This window comes from Ambystoma mexicanum, assembly GCF_040938575.1.
Source record: "Ambystoma mexicanum isolate Mex_15411 chromosome 12 unlocalized genomic scaffold, UKY_AmexF1_1 Mex_chr12_unloc.1, whole genome shotgun sequence".
NCBI lineage: Eukaryota > Metazoa > Chordata > Amphibia > Caudata > Ambystomatidae > Ambystoma > Ambystoma mexicanum.
The window spans coordinates 14,067,692-14,093,869 of record NW_027182322.1 but is presented as its reverse complement, the minus strand read 5'-3'; the positions used below and the strand labels follow the sequence as shown (position 1 = coordinate 14,093,869).

The 26,178-nt window shown below is 36.3% G+C and overlaps 11 non-coding genes across 11 annotated transcripts; all 11 read right to left on the bottom strand.

The window, feature by feature from the left end:
- Positions 1-860: 860 nt before the first annotated feature.
- On the bottom strand, positions 861-950 carry TRNAR-UCU (transfer RNA arginine (anticodon UCU)). The gene is given in 2 exon segments: positions 861-896; positions 914-950. It is a non-coding gene; the product is annotated as a tRNA-Arg (tRNA).
- A 676-nt stretch (positions 951-1,626) lies between these two features.
- TRNAR-UCU (transfer RNA arginine (anticodon UCU)) lies at positions 1,627-1,716 on the bottom strand. The gene is given in 2 exon segments: positions 1,627-1,662; positions 1,680-1,716. It is a non-coding gene; the product is annotated as a tRNA-Arg (tRNA).
- Positions 1,717-2,393: 677 nt separating this feature from the next.
- Positions 2,394-2,483, bottom strand: TRNAR-UCU (transfer RNA arginine (anticodon UCU)). Its single transcript is given in 2 exon segments — positions 2,394-2,429; positions 2,447-2,483. It is a non-coding gene; the product is annotated as a tRNA-Arg (tRNA).
- A 3,744-nt stretch (positions 2,484-6,227) lies between these two features.
- Positions 6,228-6,317, bottom strand: TRNAR-UCU (transfer RNA arginine (anticodon UCU)). The gene is given in 2 exon segments: positions 6,228-6,263; positions 6,281-6,317. It is a non-coding gene; the product is annotated as a tRNA-Arg (tRNA).
- A 1,443-nt stretch (positions 6,318-7,760) lies between these two features.
- TRNAR-UCU (transfer RNA arginine (anticodon UCU)) lies at positions 7,761-7,850 on the bottom strand. Its single transcript is given in 2 exon segments — positions 7,761-7,796; positions 7,814-7,850. It is a non-coding gene; the product is annotated as a tRNA-Arg (tRNA).
- A 2,210-nt stretch (positions 7,851-10,060) lies between these two features.
- Positions 10,061-10,150, bottom strand: TRNAR-UCU (transfer RNA arginine (anticodon UCU)). The gene is given in 2 exon segments: positions 10,061-10,096; positions 10,114-10,150. It is a non-coding gene; the product is annotated as a tRNA-Arg (tRNA).
- A 3,744-nt stretch (positions 10,151-13,894) lies between these two features.
- On the bottom strand, positions 13,895-13,984 carry TRNAR-UCU (transfer RNA arginine (anticodon UCU)). Its single transcript is given in 2 exon segments — positions 13,895-13,930; positions 13,948-13,984. It is a non-coding gene; the product is annotated as a tRNA-Arg (tRNA).
- Positions 13,985-16,193: 2,209 nt separating this feature from the next.
- TRNAR-UCU (transfer RNA arginine (anticodon UCU)) lies at positions 16,194-16,283 on the bottom strand. The gene is given in 2 exon segments: positions 16,194-16,229; positions 16,247-16,283. It is a non-coding gene; the product is annotated as a tRNA-Arg (tRNA).
- Positions 16,284-19,260: 2,977 nt separating this feature from the next.
- Positions 19,261-19,350, bottom strand: TRNAR-UCU (transfer RNA arginine (anticodon UCU)). The gene is given in 2 exon segments: positions 19,261-19,296; positions 19,314-19,350. It is a non-coding gene; the product is annotated as a tRNA-Arg (tRNA).
- A 2,976-nt stretch (positions 19,351-22,326) lies between these two features.
- On the bottom strand, positions 22,327-22,416 carry TRNAR-UCU (transfer RNA arginine (anticodon UCU)). The gene is given in 2 exon segments: positions 22,327-22,362; positions 22,380-22,416. It is a non-coding gene; the product is annotated as a tRNA-Arg (tRNA).
- Positions 22,417-24,625: 2,209 nt separating this feature from the next.
- TRNAR-UCU (transfer RNA arginine (anticodon UCU)) lies at positions 24,626-24,715 on the bottom strand. Its single transcript is given in 2 exon segments — positions 24,626-24,661; positions 24,679-24,715. It is a non-coding gene; the product is annotated as a tRNA-Arg (tRNA).
- Positions 24,716-26,178: the final 1,463 nt, after the last annotated feature.

The window sequence follows — 26,178 nt, the reverse complement described above, 5'->3', positions numbered from 1 at the left end:
ACTTGGGTCAAATACTAAGATTAAAGCATCGGCCAAAAATAAACATTCCTCACATGCATAATGTTCCTTGTTTGAATAAGAAAGTAAAAAATTCGACTCTGGTGGGATTCGAACCCACAACCTTAAAAATGACTTTGCCAATTCACTTAGAAGTCCAATGCACTATCCATTGCGCCACAGAGCCAGATAAAAATCCACTTTCGTACAGTAAGGGATGATCGAAGTTTTGTCAATCCAGTGTTTACTTCACATCATATTGTCAAGCCTTCTGGGATACATGAAAGAATGATTGTTTTCTGAAACATAAAATGTCTGTAGCAAGAATCACAGTTCGGGGTGAAACCTTGAACTGCACCTTTGTTCGCTTGGGGAGAAATTCAGAGAATAGGGTATTACAGTATTTTCTTGCCAAGTGAATTGGTTTGGACAACAATTCCATACCTTAATAAAAAAGAACTGGATAAAAAGTGCAGACATACAATTGTTAACAATACAAAAACACAAAGAGAATATACCATAAATAGCTTGGAAAGAAGATTTTACTTTATATGTCGCTAGAAACAAATGTCTGAGTGTAGGGTGTCGTGTTTTTGGTCTATCTCATTTACAGCTATTATAAAGACAAGGTTTCTGAAGGAAGGATACATTAGAAAAGTGCCAAGTTTCTGGCAGTGATGTTGTATTGCTTATGAGCAATATGTTCCTGTTGCAATGGAAGGCAGACTGCTTTTGATTCAGTTGCATGCTGTATTAGATACATAGGTTCAACTTGGGTCAAATACTAAGATTAAAGCATCGGCCAAAAATAAACATTCCTCACATGCATAATGTTCCTTGTTTGAATAAGAAAGTAAAAAATGCGACTCTGGTGGGATTCGAACCCACAACCTTTGAATGACTTTGCCAATTCACTTAGAAGTCCAACGCGCTATCCATTGCGCCACAGAGCCAGATGAAAATCCACTTGAGTACAGTAAGGGATGATCGAAGTTTTGTCAATCCAGTGTTTACTTCACATCATATTATCAAGCCTTCTGTGATACAAGAAACAATAATTGTTTTCTGAAACATAAAATGTCTGTAGAAGAATCACACTTCTGGGTGAAACCTTGAACTACACCTTTGTTCCTTTAGGGATGAATTCGGAGAATAGGGTATTACCGTATTTTCTTGCAAACTGAATACGTTTGGACAACAATTCCATACCTTAATAAAAAAGAACTGGATAAAAAGTGCAGACATACAATTGGTTAACAATACAAAAACACAAAGAGAATATACCATAAATAGCTTTGAAAGAAGATTTTACTTTATATGTCGCTAGAAACAAATGTCTGAGTGTAGGGTGTCGTGTTTTTGGTCTATCTCATTTACAGCTGTTATAAAGACCATGTTTCTGAAGGAAGGATACATTAGGAAAGTGCCAGGTTTCTGGCAGTAATGTTTTATTGCTTATCAGCAATATGTTCCTGTTGCAATGGAAGGCGGACTGCTTTTGATTCAGTTGCATGCTGTATTAGATACATAGGTTCAACTTGGGTCAAATACTAAGATTAAAGCATCGGCCAAAAATAGACATTCCTCACATGCATAATGTTCCTTGTTTGAATAAGAAAGTAAAAAATGCGACTCTGGTGGGATTCAAACCCACAACCTTTGAATGACTTTGCAAATTCACTTAGAAGTCCAACGCGCTATCCATTGCGCCACAGAGCCAGATAAAAATCCACTTGCGTACAGTAAGGGATGATCGAAGTTTTGTCAATCCAGTGTTTACTTCACATCACATTATCAAGCCTTCTGGGATACATGAAAGAATGATTGTTTTCTGAAACATAAAATGTCTGTAGCAAGAATCACACTTCTTTGTGAAACCTTGAACTGCACCTTTGTTCGCTTGGGGAGAAATTCAGAGAATAGGGTATTACAGTATTTTCTTGCCAAGTGAATTGGTTTGGACAACAATTCCATACCTTAATAAAAAAGAACTGGATAAAAAGTGCAGACATACAATTGGTTAACAATACAAAAACACAAAGAGAATATACCATAAATAGCTTTGAAAGAAGATTTTACTTTATATGTCGCTAGAAACAAATGTCTGAGAGTAGGGTGTCGTGTTTTTGGTCTATCTCATTTACAGCTATTATAAAGACAATGTTTCTGAAGGAAGGATACATTAGGAAAGTGCCAAGTTTGTGGCAGTAATGTTGTATTGCTTATGAGCAATATGTTCCTGTTGCAATGGAAGGCAGACTGCTTTCGATTCAGTTGCATGCTGTATTAGATACATAGGTTCAACTTGGGTCAAATACTAAGAGTAAAGCATCGGCCAAAAATAAACATTCCTCACATGCATAATGTTCCTTGTTTGAATAAGAAAGTAAAAAATTCGACTCTGGTGGGATTCGAACCCACAACCTTTGAATGACTTTGCCAATTCACTTAGAAGTCCAATGCGCTATCCATTGCGCCACAGAGCCAGATAAAAATCCACTTTCGTACAGTAAGGGATGATCGAAGTTTTGTCAATCCAGTGTTTACTTCACATCATATTGTCAAGCCTTCTGGGATACATGAAAGAATGATTGTTTTCTGAAACATAAAATGTCTGTAGCAAGAATCACAGTTCGGGGTGAAACCTTGAACTGCACCTTTGTTCGCTTGGGGAGAAATTCAGAGAATAGGGTATTACAGTATTTTCTTGCCAAGTGAATTGGTTTGGACAACAATTCCATACCTTAATAAAAAAGAACTGGATAAAAAGTGCAGACATACAATTGTTAACAATACAAAAACACAAAGAGAATATACCATAAATAGCTTTGAAAGAAGATTTTACTTTATATGTCGCTAGAAACAAATGTCTGAGTGTAGGGTGTCGTGTTTTTGGTCTATCTCATTTACAGCTGTTATAAAGACCATGTTTCTGAAGGAAGGATACATTAGGAAAGTGCCAAGTTTCTGGCAGTAATGTTGTATTGCTTATGAGCAATATGTTCCTGTTGCAATGGAAGGCGGACTGCTTTTGATTCAATTGCATGCTCTATTAGATACATAGGTTCAACTTGGGTCAAATACTAAGATTAAAGCATCGGCCAAAAATAAACATTCCTCACATGCATAATGTTGCTTGTTTAAATAAGAAAGTAAAAAATGCTACTCTGGTGGGATTCGAACCCACAACCTTTGAATGACTTTGCAAATTCACTTAGAAGTCCAATGCACTATCCATTGCGCCACAGAGCCAGATGAAAATCAACTTGCGTACAGTAAGGGATGATCGAATTTTTGTCAATCCAGTGTTTACTTCACATCATATTATCAAGCCTTCTGGGATACAAGAAAGAATGATTGACTTCTGAAACATAAAATGTCTGTAGCAAGAATCACACTTCTGTGTGAAACCTTGAACTGCACCTTTGTTCGCTTGGGGAGAAATTCAGAGAATAGGGTATTACAGTATTTTCTTGCCAAGTGAATAGGTTTGGACAACAATTCCATACCTTAATAAAAAAGAACTGGATAAAAAGTGCAGACATACAATTGGTTAACAATACAAAAACACAAAGAGAATATACCATAAATAGCTTTGAAAGAAGATTTTACTTTATATGTCGCTAGAAACAAATGTCTGAGTGTAGGGTGTCGTGTTTTTGGTCTATCTCATTTACAGCTATTATAAAGACAATGTTTCTGAAGGAAGGATACATTAGGAAAGTGCCAAGTTTCTGGCAGTAATGTTGTATTGCTTATGAGCAAAATGTTCCTGTTGCAATGGAAGGCGGACTGCTTTTGATTCAATTGCATGCTGTATTAGATACATAGGTTCAACTTGGGTCAAATACTAAGATTAAAGCATCGGCCAAAAATAAACATTCCTCACATGCATAATGTTGCTTGTTTGAATAAGAAAGTAAAAAATGCTACTCTGGTGGGATTCGAACCCACAACCTTTGAATGACTTTGCAAATTCACTTAGAAGTCCAATGCACTATCCATTGCGCCACAGACCCAGATGAAAATCAACTTGCGTACAGTAAGGGAAGATCGAAGTTTTGTCAATCCAGTGTTTACTTCACATCATATTATCAAGCCTTCTGGGATACAAGAAAGAATGATTGACTTCTGAAACATAAAATGTCTGTAGCAAGAATCACACTTCTGTGTGAAACCTTGAACTGCACCTTTGTTCGCTTGGGGAGAAATTCAGAGAATAGGGTATTACAGTATTTTCTTGCCAAGTGAATAGGTTTGGACAACAATTCCATACCTTAATAAAAAAGAACTGGATAAAAAGTGCAGACATACAATTGGTTAACAATACAAAAACACAAAGAGAATATACCATAAATAGCATTAAAAGAAGATTTTACTTTATATGTCGCTAGAAACAAATGTCTGAGTTTAGGGTGTCGTGTTTTTGGTCTATCTCATTTACAGCTATTATAAAGACAATGTTTCTGAAGGAAGGATACATTAGGAAAGTGCCAAGTTTCTGGCAGTAATGTTTTATTGCTTATGAGCAATATGTTCCTGTTGCAATGGAAGGCAGACTGCTTTTGATTCAGTTGCATGCTGTATTAGATACATAGGTTCAACTTGGGTCAAATACTAAGATTAAAGCATCGGCCAAAAATAAACATTCCTCACATGCATAATGTTCCTTGTTCGAATAAGAAAGTAAAAAATGCGACTCTGGTGGGATTCAAACCCACAAACTTTGAATGACTTTGCCAAATCACTTAGAAGTCCAACACGCTATCCATTGCGCCACAGAGCCAGATGAAAATCCACTTGCCTACAGTAAGGGATGATCGAAGTTTTGTCAATCCAGTGTTTACTTCACATCATATTATCAAGCCTTCTGGGATACATGAAAGAATGATTGTTTTATGAAACATTAAATGTCTGTAGCAAGAATCACAGTTCGGGGTGAAACCTTGAACTGCACCTTTGTTCGCTTGGGGAGAAATTCAGAGAATAGGGTATTACAGTATTTTCTTTCCAAGTGAATTGGTTTGGACAACAATTTCATACCTTAATAAAAAAGAACTGGATAAAAAGTGCCGACATACAATTGGTTAACAATACAAAAACACAAAGAGAATATACCATAAATAGCTTTGAAAGAAGATTTTACTTTATATGTCGCTAGAAACAAATGTCTGAGTGTAGGGTGTCGTGTTTTTGGTCTATCTCCTTTACAGCTATTATAAAGACAATGTTTCTGAAGGAAGGATGCATTAGAAAAGTGCCAAGTTTCTGGCAGTGATGTTGTATTGCTTATGAGCAATATGTTCCTGTTGCAATGGAAGGCAGACTGCTTTTGATTCAGTTGCATGCTGTATTAGATACATAGGTTCAACTTGGGTCAAATACTAAGATTAAAGCATCGGCCAAAAATAAACATTCCTCACATGCATAATGTTGCTTGTTTGAATAAGAAAGTAAAAAATGCTACTCTGGTGGGATTCGAACCCACAACCTTTGAATGACTTTGCAAATTCACTTAGAAGTCCAATGCACTATCCATTGCGCCACAGACCCAGATGAAAATCAACTTGCGTACAGTAAGGGAAGATCGAAGTTTTGTCAATCCAGTGTTTACTTCACATCATATTATCAAGCCTTCTGGGATACAAGAAAGAATGATTGACTTCTGAAACATAAAATGTCTGTAGCAAGAATCACACTTCTGTGTGAAACCTTGAACTGCACCTTTGTTCGCTTGGGGAGAAATTCAGAGAATAGGGTATTACAGTATTTTCTTGCCAAGTGAATAGGTTTGGACAACAATTCCATACCTTAATAAAAAAGAACTGGATAAAAAGTGCAGACATACAATTGGTTAACAATACAAAAACACAAAGAGAATATACCATAAATAGCATTAAAAGAAGATTTTACTTTATATGTCGCTAGAAACAAATGTCTGAGTTTAGGGTGTCGTGTTTTTGGTCTATCTCATTTACAGCTATTATAAAGACAATGTTTCTGAAGGAAGGATACATTAGGAAAGTGCCAAGTTTCTGGCAGTAATGTTTTATTGCTTATGAGCAATATGTTCCTGTTGCAATGGAAGGCAGACTGCTTTTGATTCAGTTGCATGCTGTATTAGATACATAGGTTCAACTTGGGTCAAATACTAAGATTAAAGCATCGGCCAAAAATAAACATTCCTCACATGCATAATGTTCCTTGTTCGAATAAGAAAGTAAAAAATGCGACTCTGGTGGGATTCAAACCCACAACCTTTGAATGACTTTGCAAAATCACTTAGAAGTCCAACGCGCTATCCATTGCGCCACAGAGCCAGATGAAAATCCACTTGCCTACAGTAAGGGATGATCGAAGTTTTGTCAATCCAGTGTTTACTTCACATCATATTATCAAGCCTTCTGGGATACATGAAAGAATGATTGTTTTATGAAACATTAAATGTCTGTAGCAAGAATCACAGTTCGGGGTGAAACCTTGAACTGCACCTTTGTTCGCTTGGGGAGAAATTCAGAGAATAGGGTATTACAGTATTTTCTTTCCAAGTGAATTGGTTTGGACAACAATTTCATACCTTAATAAAAAAGAACTGGATAAAAAGTGCCGACATACAATTGGTTAACAATACAAAAACACAAAGAGAATATACCATAAATAGCTTTGAAAGAAGATTTTACTTTATATGTCGCTAGAAACAAATGTCTGAGTGTAGGGTGTCGTGTTTTTGGTCTATCTCCTTTACAGCTATTATAAAGACAATGTTTCTGAAGGAAGGATGCATTAGAAAAGTGCCAAGTTTCTGGCAGTGATGTTGTATTGCTTATGAGCAATATGTTCCTGTTGCAATGGAAGGCAGACTGCTTTTGATTCAGTTGCATGCTGTATTAGATACATAGGTTCAACTTGGGTCAAATACTAAGATTAAAGCATCGGCCAAAAATAAACATTCCTCACATGCATAATGTTCCTTGTTTGAATAAGAAAGTAAAAAATGCGACTCTGGTGGGATTCGAACCCACAACCTTTGAATGACTTTGCCAAGTCACTTAGAAGTCCAACGCGCTATCCATTGCGCCACAGACCCAGATGAAAATCCACTTGAGTACAGTAAGGGATGATCGAAGTTTTGTCAATCCAGTGTTTACTTCACATCATATTATCAAGCCTTCTGTGATACAAGAAACAATAATTGTTTTCTGAAACATAAAATGTCTGTAGAAGAATCACACTTCTGGGTGAAACCTTGAACTACACCTTTGTTCCTTTAGGGATGAATTCGGAGAATAGGGTATTACCGTATTTTCTTGCAAACTGAATACGTTTGGACAACAATTCCATACCTTAATAAAAAAGAACTGGATAAAAAGTGCAGACATACAATTGGTTAACAATACAAAAACACAAAGAGAATATACCATAAATAGCTTTGAAAGAAGATTTTACTTTATATGTCGCTAGAAACAAATGTCTGAGTGTAGGGTGTCGTGTTTTTGGTCTATCTCATTTACAGCTGTTATAAAGACCATGTTTCTGAAGGAAGGATACATTAGGAAAGTGCCAGGTTTCTGGCAGTAATGTTTTATTGCTTATCAGCAATATGTTCCTGTTGCAATGGAAGGCGGACTGCTTTTGATTCAGTTGCATGCTGTATTAGATACATAGGTTCAACTTGGGTCAAATACTAAGATTAAAGCATCGGCCAAAAATAGACATTCCTCACATGCATAATGTTCCTTGTTTGAATAAGAAAGTAAAAAATGCGACTCTGGTGGGATTCAAACCCACAACCTTTGAATGACTTTGCAAATTCACTTAGAAGTCCAACGCGCTATCCATTGCGCCACAGAGCCAGGTAAAAATCCACTTGCGTACAGTAAGGGATGATCGAAGTTTTGTCAATCCAGTGTTTACTTCACATCACATTATCAAGCCTTCTGGGATACATGAAAGAATGATTGTTTTCTGAAACATAAAATGTCTGTAGCAAGAATCACACTTCTTTGTGAAACCTTGAACTGCACCTTTGTTCGCTTGGGGAGAAATTCAGAGAATAGGGTATTACAGTATTTTCTTGCCAAGTGAATTGGTTTGGAAAACAATTCCATACCTTAATAAAAAAGAACTGGATAAAAAGTGCAGACATACAATTGGTTAACAATACAAAAACACAAAGAGAATATACCATAAATAGCTTTGAAAGAAGATTTTACTTTATATGTCGCTAGAAACAAATGTCTGAGTGTAGGGTGTCGTGTTTTTGGTCTATCTCATTTACAGCTATTATAAAGACAATGTTTCTGAAGGAAGGATACATTAGGAAAGTGCCAAGTTTCTGGCAGTAATGTTGTATTGCTTATGAGCAATATGTTCCTGTTGCAATGGAAGGCAGACTGCTTTCGATTCAGTTGCATGCTGTATTAGATACATAGGTTCAACTTGGGTCAAATACTAAGATTAAAGCATCGGCCAAAAATAAACATTCCTCACATGCATAATGTTCCTTGTTTGAATAAGAAAGTAAAAAATTCGACTCTGGTGGGATTCGAACCCACAACCTTTGAATGACTTTGCCAATTCACTTAGAAGTCGAATGCGCTATCCATTGCGCCACAGAGCCAGATAAAAATTCACTTTCGTACAGTAAGGGATGATCGAAGTTTTGTCAATCCAGTGTTTACTTCACATCATATTGTCAAGCCTTCTGGGATACATGAAAGAATGATTGTTTTCTGAAACATAAAATGTCTGTAGCAAGAATCACAGTTCGGGGTGAAACCTTGAACTGCACCTTTGTTCGCTTGGGGAGAAATTCAGAGAATAGGGTATTACAGTATTTTCTTGCCAAGTGAATTGGTTTGGACAACAATTCCATACCTTAATAAAAAAGAACTGGATAAAAAGTGCAGACATACAATTGTTAACAATACAAAAACACAAAGAGAATATACCATAAATAGCTTTGAAAGAAGATTTTACTTTATATGTCGCTAGAAACAAATGTCTGAGTGTAGGGTGTCGTGTTTTTGGTCTATCTCATTTACAGCTGTTATAAAGACCATGTTTCTGAAGGAAGGATACATTAGGAAAGTGCCAAGTTTCTGGCAGTAATGTTGTATTGCTTATGAGCAATATGTTCCTGTTGCAATGGAAGGCGGACTACTTTTGATTCAATTGCATGCTCTATTAGATACATAGGTTCAACTTGGGTCAAATACTAAGATTAAAGCATCGGCCAAAAATAAACATTCCTCACATGCATAATGTTGCTTGTTTGAATAAGAAAGTAAAAAATGCTACTCTGGTGGGATTCGAACCCACAACCTTTGAATGACTTTGCAAATTCACTTAGAAGTCCAATGCACTATCCATTGCGCCACAGAGCCAGATGAAAATCAACTTGCGTACAGTAAGGGATGATCGAATTTTTGTCAATCCAGTGTTTACTTCACATCATATTATCAAGCCTTCTGGGATACAAGAAAGAATGATTGACTTCTGAAACATAAAATGTCTGTAGCAAGAATCACACTTCTGTGTGAAACCTTGAACTGCACCTTTGTTCGCTTGGGGATAAATTCAGAGAATAGGGTATTACAGTATTTTCTTGCCAAGTGAATAGGTTTGGACAACAATTCCATACCTTAATAAAAAAGAACTGGATAAAAAGTGCAGACATACAATTGGTTAACAATACAAAAACACAAAGAGAATATACCATAAATAGCATTAAAAGAAGATTTTACTTTATATGTCGCTAGAAACAAATGTCTGAGTGTAGGGTGTCGTGTTTTTGGTCTATCTCATTTACAGCTATTATAAAGACAATGTTTCTGAAGGAAGGATACATTAGGAAAGTGCCAAGTTTCTGGCAGTAATGTTTTATTGCTTATGAGCAATATGTTCCTGTTGCAATGGAAGGCAGACTGCTTTTGATTCAGTTGCATGCTGTATTAGATACATAGGTTCAACTTGGGTCAAATACTAAGATTAAAGCATCGGCCAAAAATAAACATTCCTCACATGCATAATGTTCCTTGTTCGAATAAGAAAGTAAAAAATGCGACTCTGGTGGGATTCAAACCCACAACCTTTGAATGACTTTGCCAAATCACTTAGAAGTCCAACGCGCTATCCATTGCGCCACAGAGCCAGATGAAAATCCACTTGCCTACAGTAAGGGATGATCGAAGTTTTGTCAATCCAGTGTTTACTTCACATCATATTATCAAGCCTTCTGGGATACATGAAAGAATGATTGTTTTATGAAACATTAAATGTCTGTAGCAAGAATCACAGTTTGGGGTGAAACCTTGAACTGCACCTTTGTTCGCTTGGGGAGAAATTCAGAGAATAGGGTATTACAGTATTTTCTTTCCAAGTGAATTGGTTTGGACAACAATTTCATACCTTAATAAAAAAGAACTGGATAAAAAGTGCCGACATACAATTGGTTAACAATACAAAAACACAAAGAGAATATACCATAAATAGCTTTGAAAGAAGATTTTACTTTATATGTCGCTAGAAACAAATGTCTGAGTGTAGGGTGTCGTGTTTTTGGTCTATCTCCTTTACAGCTATTATAAAGACAATGTTTCTGAAGGAAGGATACATTAGAAAAGTGCCAAGTTTCTGGCCGTGATGTTGTATTGCTTATGAGCAATATGTTCCTGTTGCAATGGAAGGCAGACTGCTTTTGATTCAGTTGCATGCTGTATTAGATACATAGGTTCAACTTGGGTCAAATACTAAGATTAAAGCATCGGCCAAAAATAAACATTCCTCACATGCATAATGTTCCTTGTTTGAATTAGAAAGTAAAAAATGCGACTCTGGTGGGATTCGAACCCACAACCTTTGAAGGACTTTGCCAATGTACTTAGAAGTCCAACAAGCTATCCATTGCGCCACAGAGCCAGATGAAAATCCACTTGCGTACAGTAAGGGATGATCGAAGTTTTGTCAATCCAGTGTTTACTTCACATCACATTATCAAGCCTTCTGGGATACATGAAAGAATGATTGTTTTCTGAAACATAAAATGTCTGTAGCAAGAATCACACTTCTGTGTGAAACCTTGAACTGCACCTTTGTTCGCTTGGGGAGAAATTCAGAGAATAGGGTATTACAGTATTTTCTTGCCAAGTGAATAGGTTTGGACAACAATTCCATACCTTAATAAAAAAGAACTGGATAAAAAGTGCAGACATACAATTGGTTAACAATACAAAAACACAAAGAGAATATACCATAAATAGCTTTGAAAGAAGATTTTACTTTATATGTCGCTAGAAACAAATGTCTGAGTGTAGGGTGTCGTGTTTTTGGTCTATCTCATTTACAGCTATTATAAAGACAATGTTTCTGAAGGAAGGCTACATTAGGAAAGTGCCAAGTTTCTGGCAGTAATGTTGTATTGCTTATGAGCAATATGTTCCTGTTGCAATGGAAGGCAGACTGCTTTTGATTCAGTTGCATGCTGTATTAGATACATAGGTTCAACTTGGGTCAAATACTAAGATTAAAGCATCGGCCAAAAATAAACATTCCTCACATGCATAATGTTCCTTGTTTGAATAAGAAAGTAAAAAATTCAACGCTGGTGGGATTCGAACCCACAACCTTTGAATGACTTTGCCAATTCACTTAGAAGTCCAACGCGCTATCCATTGTGCCACAGAGCCCGATGATAATCAACTTGCGTACATTAAGGGATGATCGAAGTTTTGTCAATCCAGTGTTTACTTCACATCATATTATCAAGCCTTCTGGGATACAAGAAAGAATAATTGTTTTCTGAAACATAAAATGTCTGTAGAAGAATCACACTTCTGGGTGAAACCTTGAACTACACCTTTGTTCCTTTAGGGATAAATTCGGAGAATAGGGTATTACTGTATTTTCTTGCAAACTGAATACGTTTGGACAACAATTCCATACCTTAATAAAAAAGAACTGGATAAAAAGTGCAGCCATACAATTGGTTAACAATACAAAAACACAAAGAGAATATACCATAAATAGCTTTGAAAGAATATTTTACTTTATATGTCGCTAGAAACAAATGTCTGAGTGTAGGGTGTTGTGTTTTTGGTCTATCTCATTTACAGCTATTATAAAGACAATGTTTCTGAAGGAAGGATACATTAGGAAAGTGCAAAGTTTCTGGCAGTGATGTTGTATTGCTTATGAGCAATATGTTCCTGTTGCAATGGAAGGCAGACTGCTTTTGATTCAGTTGCATGCTGTATTAGATACATAGGTTCAACTTGGGTCAAATACTAAGATTAAAGCATCGGCCAAAAATAGACATTCCTCACATGCATAATGTTCCTTGTTTGAATAAGAAAGTAAAAAATGCGACTCAGGTGGGATTCAAACCCACAACCTTTGAATGACTTTGCAAATTCACTTAGAAGTCCAACGCGCTATCCATTGCTCCACAGAGCCAGATAAAAAACCACTTGCGTACAGTAAGGGATGACCGAAGTTTTGTCAATCCAGTGTTTACTTCACATCACATTATCAAGCCTTCTGGGATACATGAAAGAATGATTGTTTTCTGAAACATAAAATGTCTGTAGCAAGAATCACACTTCTTTGTGAAACCTTGAACTGCACCTTTGTTCGCTTGGGGAGAAATTCAGAGAATAGGGTATTACAGTATTTTCTTGCCAAGTGAATTGGTTTGGACAACAATTCCATACCTTAATAAAAAAGAACTGGATAAAAAGTGCAGACATACAATTGGTTAACAATACAAAAACACAAAGAGAATATACCATAAATAGCATTGAAAGAAGATTTTACTTTATATGTCGCTAGAAACAAATGTCTGAGTGTAGAGTGTCGTGTTTTTGGTCTATCTCATTTACAGCTATTATAAAGACAATGTTTCTGAAGGAAGGATACATTAGGAAAGTGCCAAGTTTCTGGCAGTAATGTTTTATTGCTTATGAGCAATATGTTCCTGTTGCAATGGAAGGCAGACTGCTTTTGATTCAGTTGCATGCTGTATTAGATACATAGGTTCAACTTGGGTCAAATACTAAGATTAAAGCATCGGCCAAAAATAAACATTCCTCACATGCATAATGTTCCTTGTTCGAATAAGAAAGTAAAAAATGCGACTCTGGTGGGATTCAAACCCACAACCTTTGAATGACTTTGCCAAATCACTTAGAAGTCCAACGCGCTATCCAGTGCGCCACAGAGCCAGATGAAAATCCACTTGCCTACAGTAAGGGATGATCGAAGTTTTGTCAATCCAGTGTTTACTTCACATCATATTATCAAGCCTTCTGGGATACATGAAAGAATGATTGTTTTATGAAACATTAAATGTCTGTAGCAAGAATCACAGTTCGGGGTGAAACCTTGAACTGCACCTTTGTTCGCTTGGGGAGAAATTCAGAGAATAGGGTATTACAGTATTTTCTTTCCAAGTGAATTGGTTTGGACAACAATTTCATACCTTAATAAAAAAGAACTGGATAAAAAGTGCCGACATACAATTGGTTAACAATACAAAAACACAAAGAGAATATACCATAAATAGCTTTGAAAGAAGATTTTACTTTATATGTCGCTAGAAACAAATGTCTGAGTGTAGGGTGTCGTGTTTTTGGTCTATCTCCTTTACAGCTATTATAAAGACAATGTTTCTGAAGGAAGGATGCATTAGAAAAGTGCCAAGTTTCTGGCAGTGATGTTGTATTGCTTATGAGCAATATGTTCCTGTTGCAATGGAAGGCAGACTGCTTTTGATTCAGTTGCATGCTGTATTAGATACATAGGTTCAACTTGGGTCAAATACTAAGATTAAAGCATCGGCCAAAAATAAACATTCCTCACATGCATAATGTTCCTTGTTTGAATTAGAAAGTAAAAAATGCGACTCTGGTGGGATTCGAACCCACAACCTTTGAAGGACTTTGCCAATGTACTTAGAAGTCCAACACGCTATCCATTGCGCCACAGAGCCAGATGAAAATCCACTTGCGTACAGTAAGGGATGATCGAAGTTTTGTCAATCCAGTGTTTACTTCACATCACATTATCAAGCCTTCTGGGATACATGAAAGAATGATTGTTTTCTGAAACATAAAATGTCTGTAGCAAGAATCACACTTCTGTGTGAAACCTTGAACTGCACCTTTGTTCGCTTGGGGAGAAATTCAGAGAATAGGGTATTACAGTATTTTCTTGCCAAGTGAATAGGTTTGGACAACAATTCCATACCTTAATAAAAAAGAACTGGATACAAAGTGCAGACATACAATTGGTTAACAATACAAAAACACAAAGAGAATATACCATAAATAGCTTTGAAAGAAGATTTTACTTTATATGTCGCTAGAAACAAATGTCTGAGTGTAGGGTGTCGTGTTTTTGGTCTATCTCATTTACAGCTATTATAAAGACAATGTTTCTGAAGGAAGGCTACATTAGGAAAGTGCCAAGTTTCTGGCAGTAATGTTGTATTGCTTATGAGCAATATGTTCCTGTTGCAATGGAAGGCAGACTGCTTTTGATTCAGTTGCATGCTGTATTAGATACATAGGTTCAACTTGGGTCAAATACTAGGATTAAAGCATCGGCCAAAAATAAACTTTCCTCACATGCATAATGTTCCTTGTTTGAATAAGAAAGTAAAAAATTCAACTCTGGTGGGATTCGAACCCACAACCTTTGAATGACTTTGCCAATTCACTTAGAAGTCCAACGCGCTATCCATTGTGCCACAGAGCCCGATGATAATCAACTTGCGTACATTAAGGGATGATCGAAGTTTTGTCAATCCAGTGTTTACTTCACATCATATTATCAAGCCTTCTGGGATACAAGAAAGAATAATTGTTTTCTGAAACATAAAATGTCTGTAGAAGAATCACACTTCTGGGTGAAACCTTGAACTACACCTTTGTTCCTTTAGGGATAAATTCGGAGAATAGGGTATTACTGTATTTTCTTGCAAACTGAATACGTTTGGACAACAATTCCATACCTTAATAAAAAAGAACTGGATAAAAAGTGCAGCCATACAATTGGTTAACAATACAAAAACACAAAGAGAATATACCATAAATAGCTTTGAAAGAATATTTTACTTTATATGTCGCTAGAAACAAATGTCTGAGTGTAGGGTGTTGTGTTTTTGGTCTATCTCATTTACAGCTATTATAAAGACAATGTTTCTGAAGGAAGGATACATTAGGAAAGTGCAAAGTTTCTGGCAGTGATGTTGTATTGCTTATGAGCAATATGTTCCTGTTGCAATGGAAGGCAGACTGCTTTTGATTCAGTTGCATGCTGTATTAGATACATAGGTTCAACTTGGGTCAAATACTAGGATTAAAGCATCGGCCAAAAATAAACTTTCCTCACATGCATAATGTTCCTTGTTTGAATAAGAAAGTAAAAAATTCAACTCTGGTGGGATTCGAACCCACAACCTTTGAATGACTTTGCCAATTCACTTAGAAGTCCAACGCGCTATCCATTGTGCCACAGAGCCCGATGATAATCAACTTGCGTACATTAAGGGATGATCGAAGTTTTGTCAATCCAGTGTTTACTTCACATCATATTATCAAGCCTTCTGGGATACAAGAAAGAATAATTGTTTTCTGAAACATAAAATGTCTGTAGAAGAATCACACTTCTGGGTGAAACCTTGAACTACACCTTTGTTCCTTTAGGGATAAATTCGGAGAATAGGGTATTACTGTATTTTCTTGCAAACTGAATACGTTTGGACAACAATTCCATACCTTAATAAAAAAGAACTGGATAAAAAGTGCAGCCATACAATTGGTTAACAATACAAAAACACAAAGAGAATATACCATAAATAGCTTTGAAAGAATATTTTACTTTATATGTCGCTAGAAACAAATGTCTGAGTGTAGGGTGTTGTGTTTTTGGTCTATCTCATTTACAGCTATTATAAAGACAATGTTTCTGAAGGAAGGATACATTAGGAAAGTGCAAAGTTTCTGGCAGTGATGTTGTATTGCTTATGAGCAATATGTTCCTGTTGCAATGGAAGGCAGACTGCTTTTGATTCAGTTGCATGCTGTATTAGATACATAGGTTCAACTTGGGTCAAATACTAAGATTAAAGCATCGGCCAAAAATAGACATTCCTCACATGCATAATGTTCCTTGTTTGAATAAGAAAGTAAAAAATGCGACTCTGGTGGGATTCAAACCCACAACCTTTGAATGACTTTGCAAATTCACTTAGAAGTCCAACGCGCTATCCATTGCGCCACAGAGCCAGATGAAAATCCACTTGCGTACAGTAAGGGATGATCGAAGTTTTGTCAATCCAGTGTTTACTTCACATCACATTATCAAGCCTTCTGGGATACATGAAAGAATGATTGTTTTCTGAAACATAAAATGTCTGTAGCAAGAATCACACTTCTGTGTGAAACCTTGAACTGCACCTTTGTTCGCTTGGGGAGAAATTCAGAGAATAGGGTATTACAGTATTTTCTTGCCAAGTGAATAGGTTTGGACAACAATTCCATACCTTAATAAAAAAGAACTGGATACAAAGTGCAGACATACAATTGGTTAACAATACAAAAACACAAAGAGAATATACCATAAATAGCTTTGAAAGAAGATTTTACTTTATATGTCGCTAGAAACAAATGTCTGAGTGTAGGGTGTCGTGTTTTTGGTCTATCTCATTTACAGCTATTATAAAGACAATGTTTCTGAAGGAAGGCTACATTAGGAAAGTGCCAAGTTTCTGGCAGTAATGTTGTATTGCTTATGAGCAATATGTTCCTGTTGCAATGGAAGGCAGACTGCTTTTGATTCAGTTGCATGCTGTATTAGATACATAGGTTCAACTTGGGTCAAATACTAAGATTAAAGCATCGGCCAAAAATAAACATTCCTCACATGCATAATGTTCCTTGTTTGAATAAGAAAGTAAAAAATTCAACGCTGGTGGGATTCGAACCCACAACCTTTGAATGACTTTGCCAATTCACTTAGAAGTCCAACGCGCTATCCATTGTGCCACAGAGCCCGATGATAATCAACTTGCGTACATTAAGGGATGATCGAAGTTTTGTCAATCCAGTGTTTACTTCACATCATATTATCAAGCCTTCTGGGATACAAGAAAGAATAATTGTTTTCTGAAACATAAAATGTCTGTAGAAGAATCACACTTCTGGGTGAAACCTTGAACTACACCTTTGTTCCTTTAGGGATAAATTCGGAGAATAGGGTATTACTGTATTTTCTTGCAAACTGAATACGTTTGGACAACAATTCCATACCTTAATAAAAAAGAACTGGATAAAAAGTGCAGCCATACAATTGGTTAACAATACAAAAACACAAAGAGAATATACCATAAATAGCTTTGAAAGAATATTTTACTTTATATGTCGCTAGAAACAAATGTCTGAGTGTAGGGTGTTGTGTTTTTGGTCTATCTCATTTACAGCTATTATAAAGACAATGTTTCTGAAGGAAGGATACATTAGGAAAGTGCAAAGTTTCTGGCAGTGATGTTGTATTGCTTATGAGCAATATGTTCCTGTTGCAATGGAAGGCAGACTGCTTTTGATTCAGTTGCATGCTGTATTAGATACATAGGTTCAACTTGGGTCAAATACTAAGATTAAAGCATCGGCCAAAAATAGACATTCCTCACATGCATAATGTTCCTTGTTTGAATAAGAAAGTAAAAAATGCGACTCAGGTGGGATTCAAACCCACAACCTTTGAATGACTTTGCAAATTCACTTAGAAGTCCAACGCGCTATCCATTGCGCCACAGAGCCAGATAAAAAACCACTTGCGTACAGTAAGGGATGACCGAAGTTTTGTCAATCCAGTGTTTACTTCACGTCACATTATCAAGCCTTCTGGGATACATGAAAGAATGATTGTTTTCTGAAACATAAAATGTCTGTAGCAAGAATCACACTTCTTTGTGAAACCTTGAACTGCACCTTTGTTCGCTTGGGGAGAAATTCAGAGAATAGGGTATTACAGTATTTTCTTGCCAAGTGAATTGGTTTGGACAACAATTCCATACCTTAATAAAAAAGAACTGGATAAAAAGTGCAGACATACAATTGGTTAACAATACAAAAACACAAAGAGAATATACCATAAATAGCATTGAAAGAAGATTTTACTTTATATGTCGCTAGAAACAAATGTCTGAGTGTAGAGTGTCGTGTTTTTGGTCTATCTCATTTACAGCTATTATAAAGACAATGTTTCTGAAGGAAGGATACATTAGGAAAGTGCCAAGTTTCTGGCAGTAATGTTTTATTGCTTATGAGCAATATGTTCCTGTTGCAATGGAAGGCAGACTGCTTTTGATTCAGTTGCATGCTGTATTAGATACATAGGTTCAACTTGGGTCAAATACTAAGATTAAAGCATCGGCCAAAAATAAACATTCCTCACATGCATAATGTTCCTTGTTCGAATAAGAAAGTAAAAAATGCGACTCTGGTGGGATTCAAACCCACAACCTTTGAATGACTTTGCCAAATCACTTAGAAGTCCAACGCGCTATCCAGTGCGCCACAGAGCCAGATGAAAATCCACTTGCCTACAGTAAGGGATGATCGAAGTTTTGTCAATCCAGTGTTTACTTCACATCATATTATCAAGCCTTCTGGGATACATGAAAGAATGATTGTTTTATGAAACATTAAATGTCTGTAGCAAGAATCACAGTTCGGGGTGAAACCTTGAACTGCACCTTTGTTCGCTTGGGGAGAAATTCAGAGAATAGGGTATTACAGTATTTTCTTTCCAAGTGAATTGGTTTGGACAACAATTTCATACCTTAATAAAAAAGAACTGGATAAAAAGTGCCGACATACAATTGGTTAACAATACAAAAACACAAAGAGAATATACCATAAATAGCTTTGAAAGAAGATTTTACTTTATATGTCGCTAGAAACAAATGTCTGAGTGTAGGGTGTCGTGTTTTTGGTCTATCTCCTTTACAGCTATTATAAAGACAATGTTTCTGAAGGAAGGATGCATTAGAAAAGTGCCAAGTTTCTGGCAGTGATGTTGTATTGCTTATGAGCAATATGTTCCTGTTGCAATGGAAGGCAGACTGCTTTTGATTCAGTTGCATGCTGTATTAGATACATAGGTTCAACTTGGGTCAAATACTAAGATTAAAGCATCGGCCAAAAATAAACATTCCTCACATGCATAATGTTCCTTGTTTGAATTAGAAAGTAAAAAATGCGACTCTGGTGGGATTCGAACCCACAACCTTTGAAGGACTTTGCCAATGTACTTAGAAGTCCAACACGCTATCCATTGCGCCACAGAGCCAGATGAAAATCCACTTGCGTACAGTAAGGGATGATCGAAGTTTTGTCAATCCAGTGTTTACTTCACATCACATTATCAAGCCTTCTGGGATACATGAAAGAATGATTGTTTTCTGAAACATAAAATGTCTGTAGCAAGAATCACACTTCTGTGTGAAACCTTGAACTGCACCTTTGTTCGCTTGGGGAGAAATTCAGAGAATAGGGTATTACAGTATTTTCTTGCCAAGTGAATAGGTTTGGACAACAATTCCATACCTTAATAAAAAAGAACTGGATACAAAGTGCAGACATACAATTGGTTAACAATACAAAAACACAAAGAGAATATACCATAAATAGCTTTGAAAGAAGATTTTACTTTATATGTCGCTAGAAACAAATGTCTGAGTGTAGGGTGTCGTGTTTTTGGTCTATCTCATTTACAGCTATTATAAAGACAATGTTTCTGAAGGAAGGCTACATTAGGAAAGTGCCAAGTTTCTGGCAGTAATGTTGTATTGCTTATGAGCAATATGTTCCTGTTGCAATGGAAGGCAGACTGCTTTTGATTCAGTTGCATGCTGTATTAGATACATAGGTTCAACTTGGGTCAAATACTAGGATTAAAGCATCGGCCAAAAATAAACTTTCCTCACATGCATAATGTTCCTTGTTTGAATAAGAAAGTAAAAAATTCAACTATGGTGGGATTCGAACCCACAACCTTTGAATGACTTTGCCAATTCACTTAGAAGTCCAACGCGCTATCCATTGTGCCACAGAGCCCGATGATAATCAACTTGCGTACATTAAGGGATGATCGAAGTTTTGTCAATCCAGTGTTTACTTCACATCATATTATCAAGCCTTCTGGGATACAAGAAAGAATAATTGTTTTCTGAAACATAAAATGTCTGTAGAAGAATCACACTTCTGGGTGAAACCTTGAACTACACCTTTGTTCCTTTAGGGATAAATTCGGAGAATAGGGTATTACTGTATTTTCTTGCAAACTGAATACGTTTGGACAACAATTCCATACCTTAATAAAAAAGAACTGGATAAAAAGTGCAGCCATACAATTGGTTAACAATACAAAAACACAAAGAGAATATACCATAAATAGCTTTGAAAGAATATTTTACTTTATATGTCGCTAGAAACAAATGTCTGAGTGTAGGGTGTTGTGTTTTTGGTCTATCTCATTTACAGCTATTATAAAGACAATGTTTCTGAAGGAAGGATACATTAGGAAAGTGCAAAGTTTCTGGCAGTGATGTTGTATTGCTTATGAGCAATATGTTCCTGTTGCAATGGAAGGCAGACTGCTTTTGATTCAGTTGCATGCTGTATTAGATACATAGGTTCAACTTGGGTCAAATACTAAGATTAAAGCATCGGCCAAAAATAGACATTCCTCACATGCATAATGTTCCTTGTTTGAATAAGAAAGTAAAAAATGCAACTCTGGTGGGATTCAAACCCACAACCTTTGAATGACTTTGCAAATTCACTTAGAAGTCCAACGCGCTATCCATTGCGCCACAGAGCCAGATGAAAATCCACTTGCGTACAGTAAGGGATGATCGAAGTTTTGTCAATCCAGTGTTTACTTCACATCACATTATCAAGCCTTCTGGGATACATGAAAGAATGATTGTTTTCTGAAACATAAAATGTCTGTAGCAAGAATCACACTTCTGTGTGAAACCTTGAACTGCACCTTTGTTCGCTTGGGGAGAAATTCAGAGAATAGGGTATTACAGTATTTTCTTGCCAAGTGAATAGGTTTGGACAACAATTCCATACCTTAATAAAAAAGAACTGGATACAAAGTGCAGACATACAATTGGTTAACAATACAAAAACACAAAGAGAATATACCATAAATAGCTTTGAAAGAAGATTTTACTTTATATGTCGCTAGAAACAAATGTCTGAGTGTAGGGTGTCGTGTTTTTGGTCTATCTCATTTACAGCTATTATAAAGACAATGTTTCTGAAGGAAGGCTACATTAGGAAAGTGCCAAGTTTCTGGCAGTAATGTTGTATTGCTTATGAGCAATATGTTCCTGTTGCAATGGAAGGCAGACTGCTTTTGATTCAGTTGCATGCTGTATTAGATACATAGGTTCAACTTGGGTCAAATACTAGGATTAAAGCATCGGCCAAAAATAAACTTTCCTCACATGCATAATGTTCCTTGTTTGAATAAGAAAGTAAAAAATTCAACTCTGGTGGGATTCGAACCCACAACCTTTGAATGACTTTGCCAATTCACTTAGAAGTCCAACGCGCTATCCATTGTGCCACAGAGCCCGATGATAATCAACTTGCGTACATTAAGGGATGATCGAAGTTTTGTCAATCCAGTGTTTACTTCACATCATATTATCAAGCCTTCTGGGATACAAGAAAGAATAATTGTTTTCTGAAACATAAAATGTCTGTAGAAGAATCACACTTCTGGGTGAAACCTTGAACTACACCTTTGTTCCTTTAGGGATAAATTTGGAGAATAGGGTATTACTGTATTTTCTTGCAAACTGAATACGTTTGGACAACAATTCCATACCTTAATAAAAAAGAACTGGATAAAAAGTGCAGCCATACAATTGGTTAACAATACAAAAACACAAAGAGAATATACCATAAATAGCTTTGAAAGAATATTTTACTTTATATGTCGCTAGAAACAAATGTCTGAGTGTAGGGTGTTGTGTTTTTGGTCTATCTCATTTACAGCTATTATAAAGACAATGTTTCTGAAGGAAGGATACATTAGGAAAGTGCAAAGTTTCTGGCAGTGATGTTGTATTGCTTATGAGCAATATGTTCCTGTTGCAATGGAAGGCAGACTGCTTTTGATTCAGTTGCATGCTGTATTAGATACATAGGTTCAACTTGGGTCAAATACTAAGATTAAAGCATCGGCCAAAAATAGACATTCCTCACATGCATAATGTTCCTTGTTTGAATAAGAAAGTAAAAAATGCGACTCTGGTGGGATTCAAACCCACAACCTTTGAATGACTTTGCAAATTCACTTAGAAGTCCAACGCGCTATCCATTGCGCCACAGAGCCACATAAAAATCCACTTGCGTACAGTAAGGGATGACCGAAGTTTTGTCAATCCAGTGTTTACTTCACATCACATTATCAAGCCTTCTGGGATACATGAAAGAATGATTGTTTTCTGAAACATAAAATGTCTGTAGCAAGAATCACACTTCTTTGTGAAACCTTGAACTGCACCTTTGTTCGCTTGGGGAGAAATTCAGAGAATAGGGTATTACAGTATTTTCTTGCCAAGTGAATAGGTTTGGACAACAATTCCATACCTTAATAAAAAAGAACTGGATAAAAAGTGCAGACATACAATTGGTTAACAATACAAAAACACAAAGAGAATATACCATAAATAGCTTTGAAAGAAGATTTTACTTTATATGTCGCTAGAAACAAATGTCTGAGTGTAGGGTGTCGTGTTTTTGGTCTATCTCATTTACAGCTATTATAAAGACAATGTTTCTGAAGGAAGGATACATTAGGAAAGTGCCAAGTTTGTGGCAGTAATGTTGTATTGCTTATGAGCAATATGTTCCTGTTGCAATGGAAGGCAGACTGCCTTTGATTCAGTTGCATGCTGTATTAGATACATAGGTTCAACTTGGGTCAAATACTAAGATTAAAGCATCGGCCAAAAATAAACATTCCTCACATGCATAATGTTCCTTGTTTGAATAAGAAAGTAAAAAATGCGACTCTGGTGGGATTCGAACCCACAACCTTTGAATGACTTTGCCACTTCACTTAAAAGTCCAATGCGCTATCCATTGCGCCACAGAGCCAGATAAAAATCCACTTGCATACATTAAGGGATGATCGAAGTTTTGTCAATCCAGTGTTTACTTCACATCATATTATCAAGCCTTCTGGAATACAAGAAAGAATAATTGTTTTCTGAAACATAAAATGTCTGTAGAAGAATCACACTTCTGGGTGAAACCTTGAACTACACCTTTGTTCCTTTAGGGATAAATTCGGAGAATAGGGTATTACTGTATTTTCTTGTAAACTGAATACGTTTGGACAACAATTCCATACCTTAATAGAAAAGAACTGGATAAAAAGTGCAGCCATACAATTGGTTAACAATACAAAAACACAAAGAGAATATACCATAAATAGCTTTGAAAGAAGATTTTACTTTATATGTCGCTAGAAACAAATGTCTGAGTGTAGGGTGTCGTGTTTTTGGTTTATCTCATTTACAGCTATTATAAAGACAATGTTTCTGAAGGAAGGATACATTAGGAAAGTGCAAAGTTTCTGGCAGTGATGTTGTATTGCTTATGAGCAATATGTTCCTGTTGCAATGGAAGGCAGACTGCTTTTGATTCAGTTGCATGCTGTATTAGATACATAGGTTCAACTTGGGTCAAATACTAAGATTAAAGCATCGGCCAAAAATAGACATTCCTCACATGCATAATGTTCCTTGTTTGAATAAGAAAGTAAAAAATGCGACTCTGGTGGGATTCAAACCCACAACCTTTGAATGACTTTGCCAATTCACTTAGAAGTCCAACGCGCTATCCATTGTGCCACAGAGCCCGATGATAATCAACTTGCGTACATTAAGGGATGATCGAAGTTTTGTCAATCCAGTGTTTACTTCACATCATATTATCAAGCCTTCTGGGATACAAGAAAGAATAATTGTTTTCTGAAACATAAAATGTCTGTAGAAGAATCACACTTCTGGGTGAAACCTTGAACTACACCTTTGTTCCTTTAGGGATAAATTCGGAGAATAGGGTATTACTGTATTTTCTTGCAAACTGAATACGTTTGGACAACAATTCCATACCTTAATAAAAAAGAACTGGATAAAAAGTGCAGCCATACAATTGGTTAACAATACAAAAACACAAAGAGAATATACCATAAATAGCTTTGAAAGAATATTTTACTTTATATGTCGCTAGAAACAAATGTCTGAGTGTAGGGTGTTGTGTTTTTGGTCTATCTCATTTACAGCTATTATAAAGACAATGTTTCTGAAGGAAGGATACATTAGGAAAGTGCAAAGTTTCTGGCAGTGATGTTGTATTGCTTATGAGCAATATGTTCCTGTTGCAATGGAAGGCAGACTGCTTTTGATTCAGTTGCATGCTGTATTAGATACATAGGTTCAACTTGGGTCAAATACTAAGATTAAAGCATCGGCCAAAAATAGACATTCCTCACATGCATAATGTTCCTTGTTTGAATAAGAAAGTAAAAAATGCGACTCTGGTGGGATTCAAACCCACAACCTTTGAATGACTTTGCAAATTCACTTAGAAGTCCAACGCGCTATCCATTGCGCCACAGAGCCAGATGAAAATCCACTTGCGTACAGTAAGGGATGATCGAAGTTTTGTCAATCCAGTGTTTACTTCACATCACATTATCAAGCCTTCTGGGATACATGAAAGAATGATTGTTTTCTGAAACATAAAATGTCTGTAGCAAGAATCACACTTCTGTGTGAAACCTTGAACTGCACCTTTGTTCGCTTGGGGAGAAATTCAGAGAATAGGGTATTACAGTATTTTCTTGCCAAGTGAATAGGTTTGGACAACAATTCCATACCTTAATAAAAAAGAACTGGATACAAAGTGCAGACATACAATTGGTTAACAATACAAAAACACAAAGAGAATATACCATAAATAGCTTTGAAAGAAGATTTTACTTTATATGTCGCTAGAAACAAATGTCTGAGTGTAGGGTGTCGTGTTTTTGGTCTATCTCATTTACAGCTATTATAAAGACAATGTTTCTGAAGGAAGGCTACATTAGGAAAGTGCCAAGTTTCTGGCAGTAATGTTGTATTGCTTATGAGCAATATGTTCCTGTTGCAATGGAAGGCAGACTGCTTTTGATTCAGTTGCATGCTGTATTAGATACATAGGTTCAACTTGGGTCAAATACTAGGATTAAAGCATCGGCCAAAAATAAACTTTCCTCACATGCATAATGTTCCTTGTTTGAATAAGAAAGTAAAGAATTCAACTCTGGTGGGATTCGAACCCACAACCTTTGAATGACTTTGCCAATTCACTTAGAAGTCCAACGCGCTATCCATTGTGCCACAGAGCCCGATGATGATCAACTTGCGTACATTAAGGGATGATCGAAGTTTTGTCAATCCAGTGTTTACTTCACATCATATTATCAAGCCTTCTGGGATACAAGAAAGAATAATTGTTTTCTGAAACATAAAATGTCTGTAGAAGAATCACACTTCTGGGTGAAACCTTGAACTACACCTTTGTTCCTTTAGGGATAAATTCGGAGAATAGGGTATTACTGTATTTTCTTGCAAACTGAATACGTTTGGACAACAATTCCATACCTTAATAAAAAAGAACTGGATAAAAAGTGCAGCCATACAATTGGTTAACAATACAAAAACACAAAGAGAATATACCATAAATAGCTTTGAAAGAATATTTTACTTTATATGTCGCTAGAAACAAATGTCTGAGTGTAGGGTGTTGTGTTTTTGGTCTATCTCATTTACAGCTATTATAAAGACAATGTTTCTGAAGGAAGGATACATTAGGAAAGTGCAAAGTTTCTGGCAGTGATGTTGTATTGCTTATGAGCAATATGTTCCTGTTGCAATGGAAGGCAGACTGCTTTTGATTCAGTTGCATGCTGTATTAGATACATAGGTTCAACTTGGGTCAAATACTAAGATTAAAGCATCGGCCAAAAATAGACATTCCTCACATGCATAATGTTCCTTGTTTGAATAAGAAAGTAAAAAATGCGACTCTGGTGGGATTCAAA